The 22,826-nt window shown below is 41.2% G+C and overlaps 1 protein-coding gene across 4 annotated transcripts in view; it reads right to left on the bottom strand.

Moving 5' to 3' along the window:
- Positions 1–22,826, bottom strand: part of SLC38A6 (solute carrier family 38 member 6) — a 138,392-nt gene that overhangs the window by 41,147 nt on the left and 74,419 nt on the right. For all 4 annotated transcript variants that reach the window (XR_010342051.1, XR_010342052.1, XR_010342050.1 and 1 more), the window contains exon 17: positions 4,128–4,192. The gene's annotated coding sequence lies outside the window, so the exon portion shown is untranslated. The remainder of the gene's footprint in view (positions 1–4,127; positions 4,193–22,826) is intronic.

Below are 22,826 nucleotides of genomic sequence, written 5' to 3'. Positions count from 1 at the left end.
TGGTAAGGAGAACCCCCTGCCCTGCCTGGTTATGGGCTCCCTGATGTTCTAACTATGGATCAGTTATAACAGTCCTGCAGGGAGGAGGAGGGTTTACTGCCAGGAAGACAAACCCCAGGAACCCAGCCTTTCTGCTTCTTGGGACAGTGGGGGCAGTGGGGTGGAGTGAGATTCTCCAGCCATGACTCATGCTAGGTTTCATGAGTAAGGGAAGTTAAGAGACTCATAATGACCACACTGAAAAGCAGTTAAGCCCATTTTCATAGCAGCATTACACAGAATTAAAAATTGCAGTTTGATCCTATTTGCAACCATGGCCGCCACGAACTAACATTTAAGCAAACTAAGCAGAGTGCACTAGTGCCCTGATTCAGGCTACGCACGTGGGCCTGTATCCACAGTGCTTTGAGCTTCAGCAGAAAAGATCTTACCCTTCCATTCCATTCCTATTCCTCTGACCCACTGAAATCACATGGGTGTTTGCCCCTTGGGTGGGGACACCATCAGAACTGGACTCTGCCAGGGGAGGAAGAACAGGGGCCTCACTGGCCAGGCCTCAGAGATTCTGAGAATGAGACTCACTGTTGTACTGGTAAGAAGAAAACCCACAGGCTGCTGGAAAGGTGAATTATTTGTAGTCATGGCTAGAGCTGACTTCCCATTCCTACTGTTTCTGGGCCTGGGCAAACACTTCCAACAGCAGAAAGACTTGGACAGACTGCACCGAAAGAAACCCAGAGAAGTGGTGAGCCCAGCAGGGAGAAACGCAGGCTGTTTCACAGAGGACAGGAGATTGACAGGTGCTAAGTGGGGGTGTAAGCATGGCCACAGGCTTGTACCGCACACCCACAGTCAGAAGCTGAGGGAACCTCTTCCTCTCCATCAGCCAGTGCTCTGGACACTGAGTATTTAGTACTTTCAAGCCAACTAGTTGACACCACTGCTTCCATATGTGTGCTGGAATTTGTTGAGTACCAAGTGTTTACAAAGTGCACTACTGGCCACAGAAGAAAGCTTCAAAAATAGGAGCAGATTACTTTTGGTGTCTCTGCCTTTGACCTTGATACAAATGAGCAGCGGCAACTGACCTCCCCATGCCCTTTTTCAATGGAGTAAACAAGAAGCAGCGATGGTCACAGGAAGGGATTTAGTCATCCAACCCCTTTAGCCGTCCCTGAGCACACCCAAGCCCTGTTTGCTTTGTGCTAGCCTGGCCTCCAGAAGCAACAACCAACATTTGCTATGTGCCTTGCCAGGGAGACATACAAAGCAGCCCACACAGGAGTGCATGCTTGCAGTATTTTTTTTCAACCTAACTGAAAGGAGACATGTGCATGTGAACTATTACCAATAGCACAGGCATTGTGGATAAGAGCCAGGTGAGGGTCCTAGACTTCTGAGAATCAGGGAGAAGCCATTTGCTCTCGTACTTCCTCAAGTCACCCTTTGATGACACCTGCCCCTGCACCTCCATGAGGCCAAAAGGAGAAAATAAAGCACAATGAAAGAGACCATATTCTCTCAGCAGCTTCCACTCTCATACCCCTACCACCCTGTCCCAGAGGGGGAGGGAAACCCTGAACTGCTAAAGGAGCTCGCTTCCCCTCCCTAAACAAGTCTTAACAATGAAAAGCAAAACTATTGATTGAGGGCCTGCTCTGCGTCCTGCAATGATTGGTTATTCTTTCCAATCTTCACAATAATTCTGCAATACAAGTGGTATTTCCCCATTTCACAATTGTGAAAATACAGACAATGAAATTGTTAAGTTGCTGCCAGGCAGGATGTAATGCAGGAGAGTCTGATGACAAAGGTTTCCTCCCCAGCCTGCCTTGAAATTGCTCAGTGTTTCCATATTCAGTGATTACAACTCATTCGATTTCAGGAATAATAAATTTGGAGTGTGTCTGAAAGGGAGTTGAGCAGCTATAAATAAATACTTGTGTACATTTCTCTTGAGCAAGATCCAGGAAATGGTCAGGAGCCACAGTTCTTCTACCTGGAATCCATTTTTCATTCAGGAAACAAGTCAGCAGCCCACTGATCTCTGTCTGTGCATCACAGTGCAAGGAGAGTGAGGCTGTCAGCACTGTTTCCTTGAATCCTGCTGTGCAGTGGCAATTTATTCTAGGAACCACACTGCAGACCATAACCAAAAATAGAAATGCAGGTTTTGCATATTTCATTTCCTAATGCTAGTAGCACTTTGACCCTTTCTATAGAAGGCTGGGATGGCTGCTATGACTTATCAAACTTTATTGACACTTGATGTGTCCCAAGTTGGCTTGAAATGCCAGGTACCTCAAAGGTGACAGTTTCCTTGGGAAAAGCACTTGCTTGAGAGTCTAATATTTGAAGCACATTAACCTCACCGGATACATTCAAAGTTTCTAAATCTAAATAGGCACTCAGGGCTAATGTGCTCTTTAAGGCTTGGGCTGTGGTCAAGCATGGGTTTTGACTTCATGTTTTGAAACAATGAGGATGACAAATTAAGGAGACAACAGATTCATACAGGTCAATTCCTGACCTGGATGATCTGGGCCATCCATCCTGGAGACCAAGGCCCAGTTCTGACAATGGTTACGTGCTGGAGGCTGAGAAACCTGAGCTACAGAGCACGCAGAGATCCTGGAGGCAGCACCCGCTCCATGCCAAGGATGCACAGAAAACCAAGACTATTTGTTTCTTCTACCTTGATTTGTTCCCATTTTGTCCCTGCTGGTGTCTGACTTGCCACCATTAGGTATGCATCCCTTTGAGTTAATGCAGCACTTCCCAAATGACCATCACAGGTCAGCAGCAGAATAAAGGTAGTGGATTTTTCATATGCCAATTATATTCCATTTTAAAAACTGTATTCTGAAATCCTTTTCCACTATTTTATTATTGTTTAAATATGCTTTCTTTTTAAAGCATTGCTAACATTAGGTGGGAATGTATTTTCTTTTTCATGTTCTCAGTTAGCAAAATAAAAAGTTAGCATTTTGTCACAGGTTACCAAAATTGGGGGAAATTTTACTGGTCTAGAAACCTCTGCATTAAAACATCACTCCCAGAAAGCTTGCATTTAAGATGCAGACCCTGTATGGTAAACCTGGAACAGCCCAGTGAGGATGAGCTCACAGGTTCCTTTTTCACTGAAAAGTGGGAGCCCAGGTTCAGTGAGCACAGGGGGAGCCCACTCACTGAAACCCACCAGAGGTGGGAGTAGGGGTGAGGGGCATTGAGCGAAGATACATTGTGATTATTTTGATCATTTTGCTAAGGCTTCTCCTGTCTGCCTCTTCCCCAAGCAAAGAGGGAAAAAAAAATCCATGAAAATAAATCCCCCAAGGAAAGAGAAAGGGAACTGGACAGGTTATGGTTTAGAAGGGAAGTTTTATTATGAGTGATTTACTGTCCTTCAAAAATGATGGGTTATTATCAGGGCATCTCTTATCAGGGTTTTCTATCTCTCCAAAATCCTAAACAAGAAGAAATTGCCTCAAAATGAAGCAAGAATGGGTCTAGTTAGTATTTGCTGTTCCCCCACCTTCTACATCTTTCGATGCTCAAATTAATCTTCATTCTGACACTGCTCCTAACTCCCACAGGCAGGCCCAGTGGTTCCTTCCTTGGTGCACCCACAGGTACTTTTTACCTCTAGTGTTGTGCTTCTCATTAGGTATTTCTAAATACTCTATTTTCTCCTGATTACAACACATGCAAGTTAAAAAGTAGACCCTTTGAAATAACAATACTATGTGCCTGGCCCTCTTCTAAGCAGGTCACAGTTATTACCCTGTTAATTCTCTCCATAACCCAGTGTCTCAGCAACCCAAGTGTCTCCCTGATTTATAGCTGCAATAAGGTCCCATTGATCTTTCTGCCTCTGATGCCTGAAACATTGTTGGCCTCAGTTGATACCTAATAAAAGGATTTTGAGTTTATAAGAAAGACAACAGTTTGATTTGGATATTTCAGGTGTTGCCAAATTTAGGAAAATGGGTCTGTCCAGGTGACATTTGGGAGCTTTCTCTAGCTTAAAGAGCTAGTATTGTGGGCACCTTGTATTAGTCCATTTTCAAACTGCTCAATACCCAAGACTGGGTAATTTATAAAGAAAAGAGGTTTAATTGACTCACAGTTCCGCATGGCTTGGGAGGCCTCAGGAATCTTACAATCATGCCAGAAGGGGAAGCAGGCACATCTTACATGGCAGCAGGTGAGAAAGAGGGAGAGAGACAGAGACAGAGAGAAAGAGGAGTGTCAAACTTATAAAACCATCAGATCTTATGAGAACTCACTCATTATCATGAGAGCAGCATGGGGGAAACCACCCCCATGATCCAATCACCTCCTGCCAGATCCCTCCCTTGATACATGGGGATTACAATTTGAGATGAGATTTGAGTGGGGACACAGCCAAACCACGTCACACCTATAATTGACTTGCACACTGGGTAGTCTTATTGGGTATTTATATACATGTATGTGTCAATACACTAATAATTTACCAATTTACTGATCACTGGCTGCTATGGATAATTCTGAGAGTGGGTGGGTGTGTACAAAATTAGTTATGTGTGTGTGTCTGTGTCCCAAAAGGATTGGCAAATTAGTAGTTTATGTCTCTGTTGACACTTCTATTCTGAAACTATTTACTAACTTAACTAACTTTTGACTTTACTAACAGCTGTTAGCACAACAAACTGGTGTTTGATGAAGTAGGAAAAATAAACCATGTTGATGTTATTCAACTGCTTTTTAAAAAACATATTTTTGCTAGGAAGGCAAATTGGAGCTGGAGTACATCCAGAGAAATGCAACATATGGTCAAGAAAATGGAATGGCTTATACAGGCAAAAAAAAAAAAAAAAAAAGGTCTTTTTCTTTTTTTTCCTGGAAAGATAAAAAAAATTAAAGGGAAAGCAAAAGCTATAAAGCTATAAAATTGTGAAAGACACGAAGAAGATAAACCTGGAGAGTTGGTTTCAAATTCTAAACTAATGAAATTACTTGTCCTTTCTACCTTGGATATCGGTACATTTAGATAAGTAAAATGAAATATTACTTTTTACACACTGGGCAGGAGGCTAAAAAAAAGTACTACTACAACACAGTGGCAACTGGGAGTTGATGATGGGTTTAGGAATAGGTGGATGAAGGAATCATAAGAAATCATAAGAGAAAAACAGGATGTTGGGGGAGGGTGGCAGTTTCGTAAACTGATGATGCTGGCATTGTGGCAGATAACTATGCCTCTACCAATCACACCTGAAACAAAAGACTATGTTGAATGGACTATGAGTCAATAGACAAACATTTGTTTAACTTACATTTCTATATTTCCTATTGTGTTTGTGTAGTTTGATTTTCATTAGTATGATGAGTTTGATTTTCATTAGTATGTATAAATTATTTCCCTCTGACCAATTTCATAGGGTCACTATCATATAAAAACAATTGGCTTCCAATAATAGGTCTTATTTTGTCCAGGGATGGTAGCTCAAGCATGTAATCCCAGCACTTTGAGAGGCCGAGGTGGGACAATCACCTGAGTTCAGGAGTTCAAGACCAGCCTGGCCAACATGATGAAACTCCCATCTCTACTAAAAATACAAAAATTGGCAGGGCAAGATGGCAGGCACCTGTACTCCCAGCTACTTGGGAGGCAGAGGCAGGAGAATTGCTTGAACCCAGGAGGCAGAGGCTGCAGTGAGCTGAGATATTGCACCACTGCACTCCAGTCTGGGCAACAGAGCAAGGCTCTGTCTCAAAAAATAAAAAAGGTCTTATTTTAAGTGATGAATGATAATGCCTCCTAACAGAACTACCAGAAGAACACTAATTAATCCGTAGGCTGTTTGGCTGGTCTGTCTGATAAACATGAGCCCACATTCTGCTTTCAGCCATCACCCATCTCTGCCTCTCCTGTGGTTCCAAATCATGTAAGTGACACTTCTGCTAATAAATTCTCTTTGGCCTTGAGCTGGGCACACTGAGTCCTGGCACCCATTCCCTGGAGGTGGCCACAGGGACATGTTCTAAATGCAAAAAGGCAACAATGAAAAAGGGTTGGGACTCCATGGATTTTGGTTCAGTAAGTGGTTGCCATATTCCCCCAGCTTCTCCTGACAGAGCTTTCACTTAGCAGATAGTCACATTTCACCCTTCAGAGCATGAGCATGAAACTTGTACTAATGCTGCAGCACAGTCCAGCAGGGAGCCAGCTTTCCCATGGATGTGTGTGGTGTTCCACAGAGCCAGGGCTGAGCCAAGATCTTCAGCTCCAAGTAAAATCTTGGAGATCTTTGCCTTAAATGGCAATTGTTCTGGCAAAGGTCCTTTATACCTTGCTCTAAATGTTATCCCACCCAAAGCAGAAAATGACTTTCTGGAAAGTCTTTCTTGTTTTAAAAAGTAGCTATAGCTATAGTAAGGGCATAGCAGCTTTACAAATGGAACATGTATATTTTTTATAGGCCATTATGAAATAAACTTGCAGTAACTAATTCTTTCTCACACCCATTTGCCTCTTTCAGAGACCTTGCAGGATTTAAGATCCCAAACCAAATATACTTGACTCTTATGTGTTCCCAAACTATTTTTTCTCAGGGCTAAAGGGAAATTCCCATGAAGTGCTATTTTTCCAGGATGCAGCCCCCTGTCCATGCCAAAGAAAAATACTTTAAAAATGATGTTTCTCAATATTAGGGTACATTATGGATACAAAATCTTAGCCCAAATCCCCTTGGTCATATAAAACATGTCACATAATTGTATTCTTGGTTAGGGAGGAGTGTTACAAAATAAATATTTCCCCATTAGAACATACTGGGAAATGTTTGCTGACACCTACACTCAAACCCAGAAGGTTCCCTTGGAAGAGTTTGGCAAAGAACAGGCCCCTCCTTAATGAGGTGCTGGAGTTGGTTGAAAATTAAATATGAATTTACAAAAAATTGTTGCATTTAAAAAGTCAAAACTGAGGCCTGCATGTGGGTGTCTGTGCCTTCTGAGTTCTGGGTCTGTGAAATGTCCTGGGTTAACCAAGGATCACTGTCTTTGATTGGATTGCATCAGTCTTTCTCTTTCTAAAGCGGTCTGTGGAAAACATCAAGAATGGCTTTTTTTTTCCTCAGGTTTTTTTTTTCTTTCTCTATTTCCCCTACTGGAAAATTCTTTCCAAAATTATCAATAGTTGTTTCATTTGATTTTAAGAGATGCATGGCTGCGAGGGCTGTGGAAGTATGCATCAATAGCTGTGATCATTGCTGGCTCCTCTTGGAGGGGTTTCCCCTTTTTTCCCTCTAGCACATAATCTAGATAGTCCTCGAGTGGAGCCTCATCTGGCCTGGTTTGGGCTTTTTTCTGGCTGCCAGATTGAAGCATGGCAACCACAGAGGTGGCTGTGGGGCTTTCGCACCTCTCCCCTTGTCCCCAGAAGATTTAGAGTCCTCATTCTCAGCTACGCAGGTGCTCTCAGTTCCATATCCAGCCATTTCCCCTCCAGCTCCCCTGTTCTTAACAGAGTCCCTCTCCCTACACACTCACTCACTCACTTAATTCACACAATATTTTGTCTAGATCTGTGACCTTAATTTGTAAGTGGAGTGATGGTTGCACTTTAGTTATTATGTTGGTCCTTCCAACACAAACTGCATACGTTTTCATCCTCTGAGGTCCTAAAACTATTTCTCTGCACTCTAATACTGGAATTTCAAGACACCAAAACAAAACAGGTGGGATTTAGAGGCAGGCTGGCCTTGGAGGTGGTTTTGCAATCACAACCCACGGGAGGAGGAGGAGGGGCAGGCTTTCTGAGAAAGCCTCACTCTTGAGATCCAGGCATACAGGGCCTGCTGAAGCCTGACAGTACACTAGGACCAAGTGTACCCCTCAACCCCCAGCACCAACTAATAAGCAACAACATTCTACCCCAAGGCTGCAGATTTCTCATCAAATATTAAAACTTTTGAATTCTTAAAATTGTTTAATTGAACAATTTAGCCCTAGAATAGATTAAGGAGACATTAAGAAAAGTTCAGAAGGGCCTGGCGCGGTGGCTCAAGCCTGTAATCCCAGCACTTTGGGAGGCCGAGGCGGGTGGATCACGAGGTCAAGAGATCGAGACCATCTTGGTCAACATGGTGAAACCCCGTCTCTACTAATACAAAAAATTAGCTGGGCACGGTGGCGCGTGCCTGTAATCCCAGCTACTCAGGAGGCTGAGGCAGGAGAATTGCCTGAACCCAGGAGGCGGAGATTGCGGTGAGCCGAGATCGCGCCATTGCGCTCCAGCCTGGGTATCAAGAGCGAAACTCCGTCTCAAAAAAAAAAAAAAAAAAAAAACACATAAGAGTATCAGTAAAAACATAAATACTGTTACCATTTTGGGATGGCAAACTTATTTTGAAGCATCAACCAAAGACAGAAACTATAAAGGATTGTTAATAGACTATACACAAATGGGGAAAAAATCCAGAATGAAATAAACAAAGAAAAACATAAATAAAAATTGAGGGAAAATGGCAATATTCATGGCCGTTATAACTTAATATATATGATGTGTAGATCCATAGATGTTAGATGGACAGATATCTTAATATAAAAGGAGAATCACTTGAACCTGGGAAGCAGAGGTTTCAGTGAGCTGAGATTGTGCCACTTCACTCCAGCCTGGGTAACAGAGCAAGACTCCATCTCAAAAATATATATGTGTAAATGGAGCTCTTATAAATTAAATAGAAAAGTATATTCCTTTCCCTCAAAAGAATTATGAACAAAAGATAACAGCAGTCACTCACAAAGCAAGAATTACAAACAGCTAATAAATATTTGCAAAGTCACTGAACATAAGTAATAACTCAAAAATTTCACAAAGATAATCAATGTTGGTAGTATACATGGAAATCAACATTGTCATACAGGCATATGATTGATGGTAGTATAAATTGGCATAACTTTTTTGAGGGTGAGAAATTTGGCAGTATGAATCAAAAACATGAAAAATGTGTGTACCCTTGGATATAGCAATTTTACATCTACAACTTTAAGGATATTAAGAGAAAACATTCAGTCTTTCCCCATTAGGTATAATATTAGCTGTAGGGATTTGTTGTTGTTGTTGTTGTTGTTAGATGCCCTTTATCAGTGTGAGGACATTTCCAACCCCTAGTTTGCTGAGCGTTATCATGAATGAACGCTGACTTTTGTCAAATGCCTTTTCTGCATAAATTAATATAATCATGCAGCTTTTCTTCTTTAAGCTGTAAATATGATGGAATGATTATTTTGTTATTTAAACATTCATTACTTAAAAAAAACTGAATCAGACTTGCCTTCCCAGCATAACCCATTTGTTCATGTTATCTTATTTTTTTCATACATTTCTAATATTTGTTAAGTATTTCTGCATCAATGTTCAGGAGAGATATTGGTCTATTGTTTTGGAAACTCTCTTTAGCTGTTTTGATATCAGGGTAATGCTGGCCTCATAAAATGAATTGAGATGTTATGCCCTCTTTCATTTTCTAGAATATATTGTATATAATTGGTGATATTCCTCTTTAAATGTTTGGTAGAATTTTCCATTGAAATGTCTAGACCTTTTTCTTGTTTGTTCTTTTAATTGTTGAATATTTCAGAGGCTTATAAGTACAATTCAATTTCTTTAATATACATGACTATTACAATTGTATATTTCTTTTGGGGTGAGATTTGATAATTTGTATTTTTTAAGAAATTAGTTCGTTCATCTCTGTGATCCAATGTATGGTCATAGAGTTGTTTATAGCATTCCCTTATTATCTTGTTATTATTTACAAGATCTGAGGTAATTTCCCTCTTTCATTCCTGATATTGGTAATCTGTATCTCCTCTATTTTTTGTCAGTCTGGCTAAAGGCTTATCAATTTTACTGATTTTTTATAAGAAATAGGTTTTTCATTGACTTTATTGTTTTTCTATTTTTCAATTTCATCGACTTCTACTCTTATGAACACTTCTTTATGATGGTATTTTATCTCCACTATTTGATTTATACCTCTTTAGAAATTTTTTAGTTGTCCTAGAGTTTACAGAACACATCTTTAGTTGATCAGAATCTACGTTCAAATAATACACTGCTTCATTCATAATGTAAGGATCTTACAATAGTTTATTCTCAATTCGTCCCTCCCAACCTTTGTATTATTGTTATGATACATTTTACTTTTACATATCCTATGCACATAGAATACATTGCTATTTTTACTCTTGACAGTCATTTATCTTTTAGGATCATTTAAACATTTTAAATGTATCTTAGTTTACCTTCATTTAATCAATTTCCAGTGCTCTTCATATTTTTGTGTCTTTAGTTATGCATTTCTAGCTTTGTTTCTCCTTTCTCCCACCTGAAGAAGTTTTTAACATTTCTTCTCGAGTATATTTATTGGCAATACATTCTTAGTTTTTGTTTCTGTATTCCTGCCCCTTCCTCAGGACAGAGGGGTGTTCTGTTTTGTTTTCTGTTTTTGTTCTTCCTTAAGTTTCTAGAGAAACTTAGGGAAGTAGTCTAAAGGAAACAGTATTTTTCCCTTTCTCCTGTAGATTAAGGCTTTCGTTCTAGAAAAGAGAAAGGGTGGGGTTCGTGCTCCTCTGCAGCAGCTATTTTCCCTTTCCCCCATACCTGCACTGTGAGGGATTCTTTCTCAGGACTTCGGCCAGTCTTTTCTGGTGGGATACAGTGCCTGGTAGAGTCCACGGAGAACAGTCTCTAAGAAGGCACAAACTCCCTCTAGATATGCATTCCCCAGGGGCTCCAGTCCTCACTTATTCTCCACCAGATCTTTACCTACTCCTGCTGAGTTCTTCTATTGGCTACAGCTGCCCCAGGTAAGCAAGCGCTGGTTTCCCGTGCTTCTTCATAGGCCCCCACCGGTCCTTAGATTGTTAGGCTAATTGGCTGCCCTGTGACCTCAGCTCTTTGAGGGTCCAAAAAAGTAGTAAACTTGCAGTTTTTTTTTTTTTGTTGTTGTTGTTGTTGTTTTAAGAGTTGAAGTGATACTCTTCCTAGATCTTTACATTCTGAGATTTTATTCTTTTAACCTGTCTAGCCCACAAGGCCACTTCACTCCTTAACAGCTTTTCACATTCACAAGAATGCCTCCTGGCATAGAATTGGATGGAGATAGTAATGAGCTAACAAAAAAGTGTTCCTATCACCCTGGAGGCATCATCCTCCCAGGGGAAGACTCTACTTTGTGGAAAGCCAGATGTCCAACTGAGGCAGAAGCCTGGGTCTCCTGGCCCACTCTGGGAAGGAGCACTAGCAAGTCTAGCTTATAGAGAGGGCGAAGAACACCCTAGCAGCATCCCCACATGTTATGTCAGGATCTCCCTCTTTGCAGCTTTGGGGACAGTGAAGATTGTGTGATAGCTTGGGCAGGTGAAAATAACATGGTTGAGAAGCTTCATTTATTGGAAATAAAAATTAGGAGCCAAAAGACACAATTGCACCTTACTGCACACTGTATACCTTAGTGTTTGAGCTGCTCTGGCCTCCAGCTGATTTCACTTCAGTCCCAAACAAAAGGGAAAAAGAAGGCAAAGAGATGCTCCATTCGCCTGTTATATGTATGGGACCTCTATGGCAGAGAAGTGTGAAGTAAAAGTTGATACTTCTTGACCTAGTCCTTAATGAAGAGTGAATGAAACCCTGAATGAGATTAGGTTTGTTCATGGGTCTCTGTCTCTGCTGCACTGTGGTTTGCAATGATTCCTAGGCTTGGGAGGAGGGCATAGAAAGTTGCTGGGCAAATCGCACAGTCTCCCCCATACTACTCTCAGAGCTGCCTTTCCTAGTAAACATCACCATTCTCTTGCCTTCACAGATATCAAGGCTTTGTGCATATTTATCAATGAAATTGCTTACAAATATTGCTATAGAAAAGCCACCTTATTTCCTTGCTGGGTTCTCAGTCAATTCACATCGGCATCCAACATATTGCCTCAAAATACTCCAAAAAGTCAGCTTTTGTTACCTATGCTTTACGAAGAGGGAAAGTGAAGCTCACAGGGAATGATCAGTCCAAAGTCACTCAGCTCCCAAGGAGAGGAAATACCCTGGAGTAGCACTAGAGTAACCAGGTGGGTTCTTGTGATGGGCGAGGACACCGGTAGCAGGGAGCCACTTCCACTGACAGATTTTCTTGCTGTTGTAACTAAATACTCCTGTTGCCATCTGAGCCTGGATATCCATCAGGATCCCAACAAGAAATAAGTGATATCCCAAAAGGAAAGCTTACCAAAAGGACTTAAACACTGTAATAGGTAACATTTAGGGAAATCCCCAAGGGATAGTGAAGTACCCGCTGAGCTAGTGTATTAGTTTGCTAGAACTGCCACAACAAAATGCCACAGACTGGGTGGTTTAAACAACCAGCCATTTATTTACTCACAGTTCTGGAGGTTGGGAAGTGTAAGATCGAAGTGTGGACAAGTTTGGTTCTCCTGAGGCCTCTTCCCTTGGCCTGTAAGCAGCTGCCTGCTTGATTTGTCCTCACATGGCCTCACCTGGGTGCACATCTTCGTGGTATCTCTTCCTTTTCTTGCAAGAACACCAGTCACATTGGTTTAGGGAACAGCTTAACAGTCTCATTTTAACTTAATTACTTCTTTGAAGACCCTATCTCCAAATGCAGTTGCATTCTGAGGTCCTAGGCATTAGGGTCTCAACATACGAATTTGGGGTTGGACACAATTCAACGCATAACAGGTAATAGCAAAGAGGGGGGCTACCACCCTATGACTGAAGGGGCAAGAGGAGGGGGAGGTTTCCAGAACCCAGAACTCACGAGCATGGCTACACATGGGGACGGCCACCTGGGGTGTAGTCTGCCCACAGTGGTCTGGCAATCAGAAAGGGGGAAGCAGACACCCTGACCTCACTTTCCTCCCCGTCTAAGCTCCCACTGGTGCTGCTCTCTGGCTGGACACAATGGGAAGCCAGGGGCAAGGGAATCCATTGCCACAGTTCACTAGGTGAACCTCCGGGCTCAGAGTGGGAGGAAATGGTAGAGGGGCAAGCTCAAACTATTCTGTGTGGCTTGCAAACCAAACTCTAAGTTCTGCTCTGAAGTGACTATGATTTATGAGAAGGGCATCTGATTGCCTGGTTTTTCAATTATTCCTGGATATGTTCAACGGTGAGAGGACACTGAAAAAACACTGTGTCTGTAGGGTCATTCTGAGGAGACATTTTAATAAGAAAGCAGCCTTCAGAGATGACTTTCCTAGGGCTAGGGTCAGGAGTCCCTTCCACAGGGCTCCAATGGACAGCAGAGAAGGCCCCTGTCCTGGAGTGCAGGCAGAGCAGCTGCATGGACAGAGGCCCAGAGGCATGATCCCTATAGCCATGAGCACGCTGTGGCATAGTGACTAGAAAGGGCCTTGGCGAGACGGGTAGAAACTGAGGGCGGGCCTCACCCTTCTATGCTCTTCATCTGAACAACGTGAAGGGCACCTACAGGTATCCCCAGGCGAGTCTCTGCTTCAGTCAAGCTAACAGGAATTAAACTACAATGTTACCAAGGGGTAATGAGTGCTGTGGAAGCACACTGAAGGGACACCTAACCTTGACATGAGAGCCCAGGAAAGGGTTCTGGGAGTGAGTACTCCTCTTGGAGGTTAAGTAAGAGGTAGCCAATGAAAAGGAGTGTGTCCTTCACTTGACTAAAACAGAGACTCATGGAATAAGAAAGCCCATTTACAGAGACCCATCATGGCAATAGGTCTTGGTACAAGTTAAAAAGCAAAAGTCAAAGCAGTTAGCAGGATTAAAGACATTCTCTGAATTTCCAGTGAGTAAGGAAACTCACTGGAGCTGTGACAGACCCATTTTATTATTTCAGCCACATGACGGAAGACAACAGGAGGGGATGGGGGTTATTATCCAAAGATCTCAAAGTTTTCAATATGTTTTAGGTGAGGGTGGTGGGGAGGTGCTAATATTCATCTGTCCATTGATGCATACTTTGGGGGACAGTGTGTCAGGAAGTGTGGGGATGCAGAAAAGCAGAGGTGATGGTCACTGCCCTGCAGTTATTTACAGTCAGGCACAAGGGACGACACATAAACACGAGGCTCTACAGCACTGCTGTGCATTCCCATGTAGCATCTTCCTGAGCACAGCTTGTCTCGCCCATGTTACTAATACCACGTACCACAGCAGATGTAGACTGCCTACCCCAGTGGTTCAGTACCTCAGCTTGGAATCAGGATTCCATCCTTACTCTTAAAAGCTTGATGCTGATACATTATTTAACCTCTCTGAAGCTGTCACATCATCTGTAAAATGGACACAATAATACCTTCCCCATGGAATTGTAAGGGTAAAATGAGCTAGTCGCACAAATTAAGTGCTCAGTAACAGAAGTACTTAGGGATTCAGGAGAGAAATTACTGTGGGCTGGGTGGTCAGGAAAGGCTTCATGGAGCATGAGACTTACACTGGTCCTGGGAAGATGGGCCTGGGATTTCTATGGGTGATGAGCAAGAGGACGGGCCAAGCAAGGACCTAAAGCACTAGTCAAACTAGAATAATTTCTGTGGTCTCTGGGCCCAGATCCTTGTCCAATTTACCTTGGTTTCCATTCTTCAGTCAAACTTCCTGGCTCAGACAACACCCTGTCTATGGACCCTGCTTCCAGGTCTGGCTAATTCCCCTCCTGCTCAAAACCCCCATGATTTGCTACTTGCCATGTGGCCCTCTAATTCCATCCCAAGGCTCCAGAGGTGCAGATCTGCAAACCAGCATGATTAGCCACCATTGCTGGCTTCCCCTTCAGCATATAAATCTAGTGCCTGGGATTACCTCATGCCAGAAAACCGAAATCCAAGTCAGATGGTTAAGGCATTAATAGCAGTGAGTGTTGTAAAGACTCAACAATGTGAACCTTCCCAAAATGAACCATCCTGACCTCCCTCGCGCTGACAATGCGTGTGTGACATCATGTGTAAATGAGCCTTAAATTTGAACCAGGTGCCGAGAGCTGTCTGGCGTCTCCTGGCTGCTGTATTAACCACTAACATGCACAGGGGGATTCTGAGGCAGTAAAATGGAGCGAAACCAACTGCAGTGACCAGGGCCCGGAGCAGCAGCTGTAGCAGAGAACATTCAAATCACACCCACCCGGCTGGGCCCCTGGGTCCTGCAAAGCATACTTCCGGAGGGCTGGGGAACCCAGGGAATTTGGCTGCCTTCACGCAGAGACAAAAGCTCCCCATGCAAATCAAACCACTTCGACTTGCTTCCCAGACTTGATTCTGAGCTCTGTTTGGATGTGCATCCATGAGGGCAGAACTCAAGTTCAGCCTGAAGCTGCAGTTGGTAAGAGTCAAAACCTACTGTATGCAGGTACAGGCAGCCTAAGATCTATTCTTGGAAGGCAGAACTCTCGAAGGAGAGAGTCAGCTCCAAATCCTCAGGTGCTATGATTTTCACCAGGCTGGGACCTGGAGATAAAAGTATGCCTTTGTCCATTTGGCATCACAGAGTCCCTCAGCTGGGCCTCTCCCAGCAATAGGTCACATTACACGCCGGCTCTAGAAAACACAAAATCAAATTTGGAGGAATGGAATTACGTGTGTATAGTGAGTGGGTGTCCTTATCATTGTTAGTCACAGATATGAGAAAGTAGATGAAGAAGAGTAAAAGTGAGTTAGGAAAAAAGTTCTTTAAAAGATTAAGCCTGCATAAAATTAAGAAGGTTTTTGTTGCTGTTGTTGTCTTTTAATGCTTATTGTTCACGGTGCCCAATCTCCGGTGATTAACAGCTTGCCCATGTTAAAACCTGTATCCTGATCATCACTAACAGGCCCACAGAGACGGCAGACAGTGAGGATAAAAAAGAGGTGTACCAAGTGAGTCTCTCTTGCTGGGGACTGTGCTAGAAGCTCTACACATGCCGGAGAAAGGAGGAGCCAAAGAGAGGTGAAACTCCATATTCCATGGATCCCATAGGATTTCAGCCTCAAAGAAATCCTTTATTGTTCCGGGCACACTCTTAAACCATCAATACTAACCGAGTATACTGGCCTGTACCATGACGTCTTTGAGGTGGGTGGGTGGAGTGGGGATGGGAGACAGGTTCTGGATGGAGGATACAAAAAAGCTGGCAGATGTAGAATCTTTCCTAAAGGCTGTCACGGGGTGGTTAGGCATACAAATATACAAGAATTTGTATATTTTATCATTTAGAGAAATTAAATGTAGCATCAAGATGTTGAGTATAGGTTTCCTGAGTAATGGAGCAGAGTTAAATTAAGTCATAGTCACGTAAGTCCTTCCAGAGGAGATGTGAGGGAAAAGAAGCACTTTGGAGGGGAAAGAGAAAACAACATGAATAACTTGTGCAAAAGTTTGGAGGGAAGAACTCATAGGAAGTCTCTTAAGATGCCAGAGGTCTTGACCGGGCACGGAAGCTCACGCCTGTAATCCCAGAACTTTGGGAGGCTGAAGTGGGTGGAGGTTTGAGCTCAGAAGTTCGAGACTAGCCTGGGCAACATGGTGAAACCCTGTCTCTACACAAAGTAAAAAAATTAGCCAGGAATGGTGGCGCACACCTGTAGTCCCAGCTATCAGAGGCTGAGGTGGGAGGACTGCTTGAGTCCAGGAGACAAAGGTTGCAGTGAGCTGAGATTGCGCCACTGCACCCAACCTGGACAACAGAGTAAGACCCTGTCTTAAAATAAAAAAATAAAAATAAAAAAGATGCCAGAGGTCTTAATAGGATCTCAGTGCATGAGGAACTTTCCAAAACTCCAGAAAAATTCCTCATATGCTCGGAGCTGACTTAAGAACAAATTAAGTGTGTTTTTTAGATAACTGGCCTTTGAAAGCCTGAAGTGCTTTTTAGCTTTTGGAAGATAATAATGGCACTAATCCAACACAGAGAGGCAATTAATCTTTCTCTACCACTTCTACCTGACTGTAAAGTCCAAGATCAGCCTGGCTCCTGGCATTCTCTACATCAGGATCTGACCCTTCAGCTTTATTTCTCAAATTGCTATTACATCTGTGCTCCTGGCAAAATTTTTACTTGTCATCTCCAAAATATACCTGTGTCTTCCTGTACATCTTGTTAGTATTTTCTTTCCAAGCAGGAGTACCTTCCTTTCATTCTCACTTCTACTTTGGTTATCCTTCAATTTTACTTCAGCTGTTGCTTTCTTCACAAAGTCTTCCCCACTCACCCGGAAGACAGTGAACCCCATCTCTATGAGCTTATCCAGCAGAGCGCTTAATGTTTGTATTACTCACCGAGATATGTCATTCTTTCAACAAGCACGCATGGACGGCCTAGTGTACATGTGGCACATGCAACAGCCACAGCCTGCCCTTCAGGGTATTCCCATTCCAGTTGCTGTACAGAGGTCATGTCCATTGGACTGTAAGTTGCAGTAGTTTATCAACTACAGAACAAATACTGTACACACCTAACAATGCTTTGTGACAGGGAAAATCATCTACTCATAAACGGGGCTGGAAATAGAATGAGAATTTTCTCTCACCAGAATAAAGCTCTAGATTGCAAGAGTATGGCTCCCTGATTTATTAAAAGCAAATTACTTTTTGTTTTACTATAGAAGTAACAACATTATGAAATGTTTAGGCAACGGAGTATGGGAGTGATTAAACATGTTTTGGGAGAGTTGAGTAAGAAGAACAAAATTGAGGAAAGCCATTTTACATTGAAATTAAAATGCACGAATGCAACTCTATGTAGTCTGGTCAGCTAATAAATTCAGAACCATTCTGGATGAATGAAAGCAAAGAATTTATTTGAATGCAAATGAATGACAAGTCTTTAGACAAATACATGGAGAGCCTCCAAGTATTTTGCTTCCCTGTGCAATGTAAATTTTATGGTATAATCCTTACTGACTTTTGATGTATCATATAAACTTAGATAGTTATATAGTGAAAATGCCCTGTCAGTGTTTTTTCTAAATCCTGAAATGTTGACAAAAAATTTTGCAAATTTGTAAACCAGAACTTATTTAGATATTTTTCCCTCCCAAAGGTTAAGATCAGTAATGATTGGGGAAAGAGCCAATTAAGTCATGAATGTATTTTATAGTCAAGATCTGTTTTTATATCTACTTCTTTCTATATATACGATAATTGAAGTCAATGAGCATTAGAACTGAAGAAGTCTTTACTGAATTTTTGTGTATAGACTGGTTATTTAGACTGGTAGTTTCCAAGTGTTGGTCTATAAGAAAGTTTTCATTGGTGTTCAATGAGAAAAATGACTATGTAGCAAGTTTTTCACAAATCTAAATCTGTTGAACTTAAAAGACTGTATTTTATTATAACCTTCCTTAATTTTCTGTATTGATGGTAGCAAGTTTAATGTCCTCAATTTGTAAAATAAAAAGCTGGCAATCTTATGAATGTCCCAATATTCATTTTGATGTTCTAAAGTTCCAAAAGAAATCTCAAATCTGGGAAACACTGAATTAGACTACTGATGGTCTAAGCTATATTTGGATTTTTTTAAATTGTGTTTGCAGAAAGTCACAGAATGCAGAAATGGATTTCTGACACTGTTTTGTAAGACTTCCAAGTTTTCTCAAAGTCTAGCTGACAACTATTGGAACACATTCCTGCTCTACTTAAAAGCCCATATACCTTTCCTTTGTCCAGAATTTCCTCTGAAATACTTAACAAAGGAGAAACAACACTGTTTTGGCAATGAACCATGACTCAAGAGGACACAAGGCCAGCCAAAATACGGTCTGGCTGTTGTAACAGAGCAGATGTAGGTGCCACATTTTAAATGAATAAACCAGCCTTCAACAAAGTCCTATTGACTATGTACCTATGGTGAGCAGAAACTTTTCGTAGAAAAAAACTCCAACAGTTGGATACATTTTACTAAAACTGTAATTAAGCATGTAGCCTTTATAGTCAAACTTAAGTTTCTATTCTTAGGATGGCATCTTAAGGATGTATAACCTTGAACAAGTCATTTAAGCTTACAGTCTCTCTAAACTTTAATTTCTAATCTATTAAATAGGGAATATAACTGTGCTTACCTCGGATTATATGAGAAGGTGCTTGGCATAGAACCTAGTCCATACACAGAAGTGCCCACTCATTAGTGTCATATTATTTTATGAGATTAATGATCTTCTATTCATTTAAAATACAAAACTTTCTCAGATTTAGCAGATTGGAGAACTGGGTAAGAAAATCAGGGAATTATAAAGATAGTCTCTACTCTTTTTCCATGGGAGTGCCCTTCCCTAGGGGCCCCACTCCCTTTGATTCCTACTGCCACCATCCAAGTAGAAGGTGAGTGGCTCAGATCTCTCTCTCTCTCTCTCTCTCTCTCTCTCTCACACACACACAGACACACACACACACCCTCAGGTAGAAAAAAGGCACATTCTTGGAGCCTGGTTTTGGAACTACCAGACTTTTGTTATAGAGAATCTGGCAAGATGACCCTAAGGGGAAATGTTAGACATCTGAGAGCTGCTCCGACCTCCAAGATCTACCTCTGTGGAGGTCTGGTCTCTTGTCTTTAAAAAGAGGCATTTCTCTACAAGTACAATTGATGACTAGTCAATAATGAGCCCTTCACTCAATGAAATGACAATATATTGCCAATGAGATGTCAAGGAAAGTTCAATACACTTTGAGAGTCAGGATAAGTTGGTTCAATCATATCCCTCAATATGAGAATTGTCCCACAACCCTCCTGATGTACTCATGGACTCTGGCAGGAAGCAAGTGGCTTATATTTTTTTTTTGGTGGCCATCTCTGCTTTTGAATTTCACATTTTGAGATTTCTGGATCACCTGGATAGTACAAGGCTTTATTTGTTCTGTCCCATGTGGATATTAAAAAAAGCATTTACACACACAATTCTGTTCACACAAGGTATTTTTGTGTCTAGTGATTTTATTGGTTTCAGGAGACAGAGACGGGCAAATTAAAACTGAATATTAAACATTTCTGTTCTAAAAATGCCCGTCAGCCACTTTTCCTCTAGACTCCTACCACTGGCTTAGCACTCTCTGCCTCTTTCCCTTTGCTTTTCTCCAGTTCCCAAATTCACATTATCTCTTTTATGCAGAGTAGTTTAGCTTTCTCTCTCACTTCCTCTTCTCCTGCCAACCATTTTCACAGGGTCACAATTTTTGATGGAGGTGAAATTCACATAACATACAATGAAGCTCTTTAAAGTATACAATTTGCAGGCATTTAATAATTTTTTTTTTTTTTGAGACAGGGTTTCACTCTGTCACCTAGGCTGGAGTGCAGTGGAGAAATCACAACTCACTGCAGCCTCAACCTCCCTGGAATCAGGTGATTCTCCCACCTCAGCCTCTCAAGTAGGTGGGACTACGGCCACATGCCACCACATCTGGCTAATTTTTGTATTTTTTGTAGAGACAAGGATTTGCCACGTTTCCCAGGCTAATCTTGAACCTCTGGGCTCAAGTGATCCACTCACCTCAGCCTCCCAAAATACTGTGGTTACAGGCGTAAGCCACTGTGCCCAGTTAGTAAAATCTTTAATGAAAGTTAATGTACTGATACCCACCAAAATTAGAAATGCACATGCCCTTTAAGCCAGAATTCCAGTTAAATGGATAAAAATATACCCTATAGATAATGAATGTATGTGCTAAATGACATATGTATACAAAGAGAACATTTGAAGCATTACATAAAATGGTAACATTTAAAAATAAAAAAAATCCCTCAATATGCATTGATAGGAAACTAGTTAATTAAATTGTGGTCCATGCATTAATAGAATACTATGCAGCTATTGAAATATTTAGGGAGTTTTGTGTATACTGATACAAAATAATCTCCAAAACATAATGCTAAATCAAAAATAGACACGTGGGACAACATCCAACATAAGCAAAAGAAATAATCAAGAGTAAAAATTTTAAGAAGAGAGAAAATATTTGCAAACCACATATCTGATAAGGGGTTAATATACAAAATATAGAAAGAACTACTACAACTCAGTAACAAAAAAAGAAAAATTCAAGTTTAAAAGGGCAAAGGACCTGAAATTTCTCCAAAGACATATAAACAACCAACCATTATATGAAAAGATGCTCAACATCACTAATTATCACAGCAATGCAAACACAAAACCACAATGAGATATTGTCTCACACCTGTTAGAATGATCATTATCAAAATAACAACAAAAAAAAAATGCTGGCAAGGATACAGAGAAATTGGAACTCTTGTGCACTGTTGATAGAAACATAAAATAGCGCAGCCATTAGGGAAACCAGTATGGAGAGCCTTCAAAAAATTTTAAATAGAACTACCATATGATACAGCAATCCCACTTCTGGATATTTATACAAGATAATTGAAAACAGAATCTTGGAAGAGGTATTTGCACTCCCACATTCATCATTGCATTATCCACAATAGCCGAGAGGTGAAAACAACCTAAATGTCTACTGGCAGATTAATGCATAAAGAAACTGCAGCATACACATACAATGGAATATTATTCAGCCTTAAAGAATAAAGAAAATTATTCCATGTGCTACAATACGCATAACACTTGAGGACAACATGCTAAATGAAACAAGCCAGTCACAAAAGGACAAATACTACATGATTCCTTGGTACAAGGTGGCTAAAGTAGCCAAACTCATAGAAGCAAAAAGTAAAATGGCAGTTGCTAGGGGCTGCAGGGACAGGGAAATAGGGTGTTGTTCAACTAGGCATAGAATTTTAGTCACGCCAGATGAAAAAGTTTTAGATATCTGCTATACAATATGCATATAATTAACAATACTATATCATACACTTATAAGAAGTTTGCTAAGAGGGCAGATTTCATTTTAGGTGTTTTTTGTTTTAGCACAACTAAAAAAAAAGTCATAATGTTAAGTGAAGAGAAGTCAAAGGGGCAGAGGATTTCATGTTTTATGCCAACATTCATGTGTGTATATCTGTGTATTCTCCCTGTGCCTGTGTATTCTTTCTCTTTCTCTAAAAGGGGCATAGCATATACTTGGAAGAATATAGAAGGCTGTAAAAGTGGTTGCTTCCAAGGAGGAAAACAGGATGCTGGGGACAGAATTGGATGGGAGGGCATTTTTGTAAATTTAAAATCTGTACCATGTGCATATCACCCACTCAAAAACTGAATACAAAATTACAAAAGTAATTCATGAAAAAAATAGGAAAAAATCTTACAACGTACTAATAATGTATACTAAAAGAATCATATAGATAATAAGGGGTAGGCTGGAGTGGAGAATACAGTGTTTACAGAGCTGGGATTTGAGCTAGATATTGAAGAATGGGAAGCATTTGGACAGGTGGAAAATAAGTCACATTCTGGGTGTGTACCTGGAAGTGGGAGTAGGGAGAGAAGTAACAATATAGAAGAGGGTAATAAAAGGCAAATCAAGTGCCAGACAGAAAAAGCAGTTTTAGGGTATTGTAGAACATATATAAGAAAAGGCTGAAATACAGCTTAGTGGATGAGGCAAGGGAATTTGGGATTAATGGGGGTAGTAGTGAGCAATTATTTTGGACTGATGGGAGTAGTAGTGAGCCATTATAGGTTCTTGAGCACGGGAGTAATATTACGAGAGCAGGATTCCAAGAAGACCACAGAACAGTAACAGGCAAAATGGACTAGAAGACACACATCTGCTAGGAGGCAGATACAGCAATCCAGTAGTTGCCCATTAGAGTCATCTGAGAAGCTCTAAGAAGTATATCAGTGCCTTGGTTGTATCCCTCAGAGATTTGCATTTAATTGGTTGGGGTGGAACCTGGATGTGG

Source organism: Aotus nancymaae, unplaced genomic scaffold (genome assembly GCF_030222135.1).
Source record: "Aotus nancymaae isolate 86718 unplaced genomic scaffold, 86718_ANA_hifiasm-v0.15.2.pri h1tg000011l, whole genome shotgun sequence".
NCBI lineage: Eukaryota > Metazoa > Chordata > Mammalia > Primates > Aotidae > Aotus > Aotus nancymaae.
Note: the sequence above shows the minus strand (reverse complement) of the source record. Positions and strands in the feature narration are given on the sequence as shown.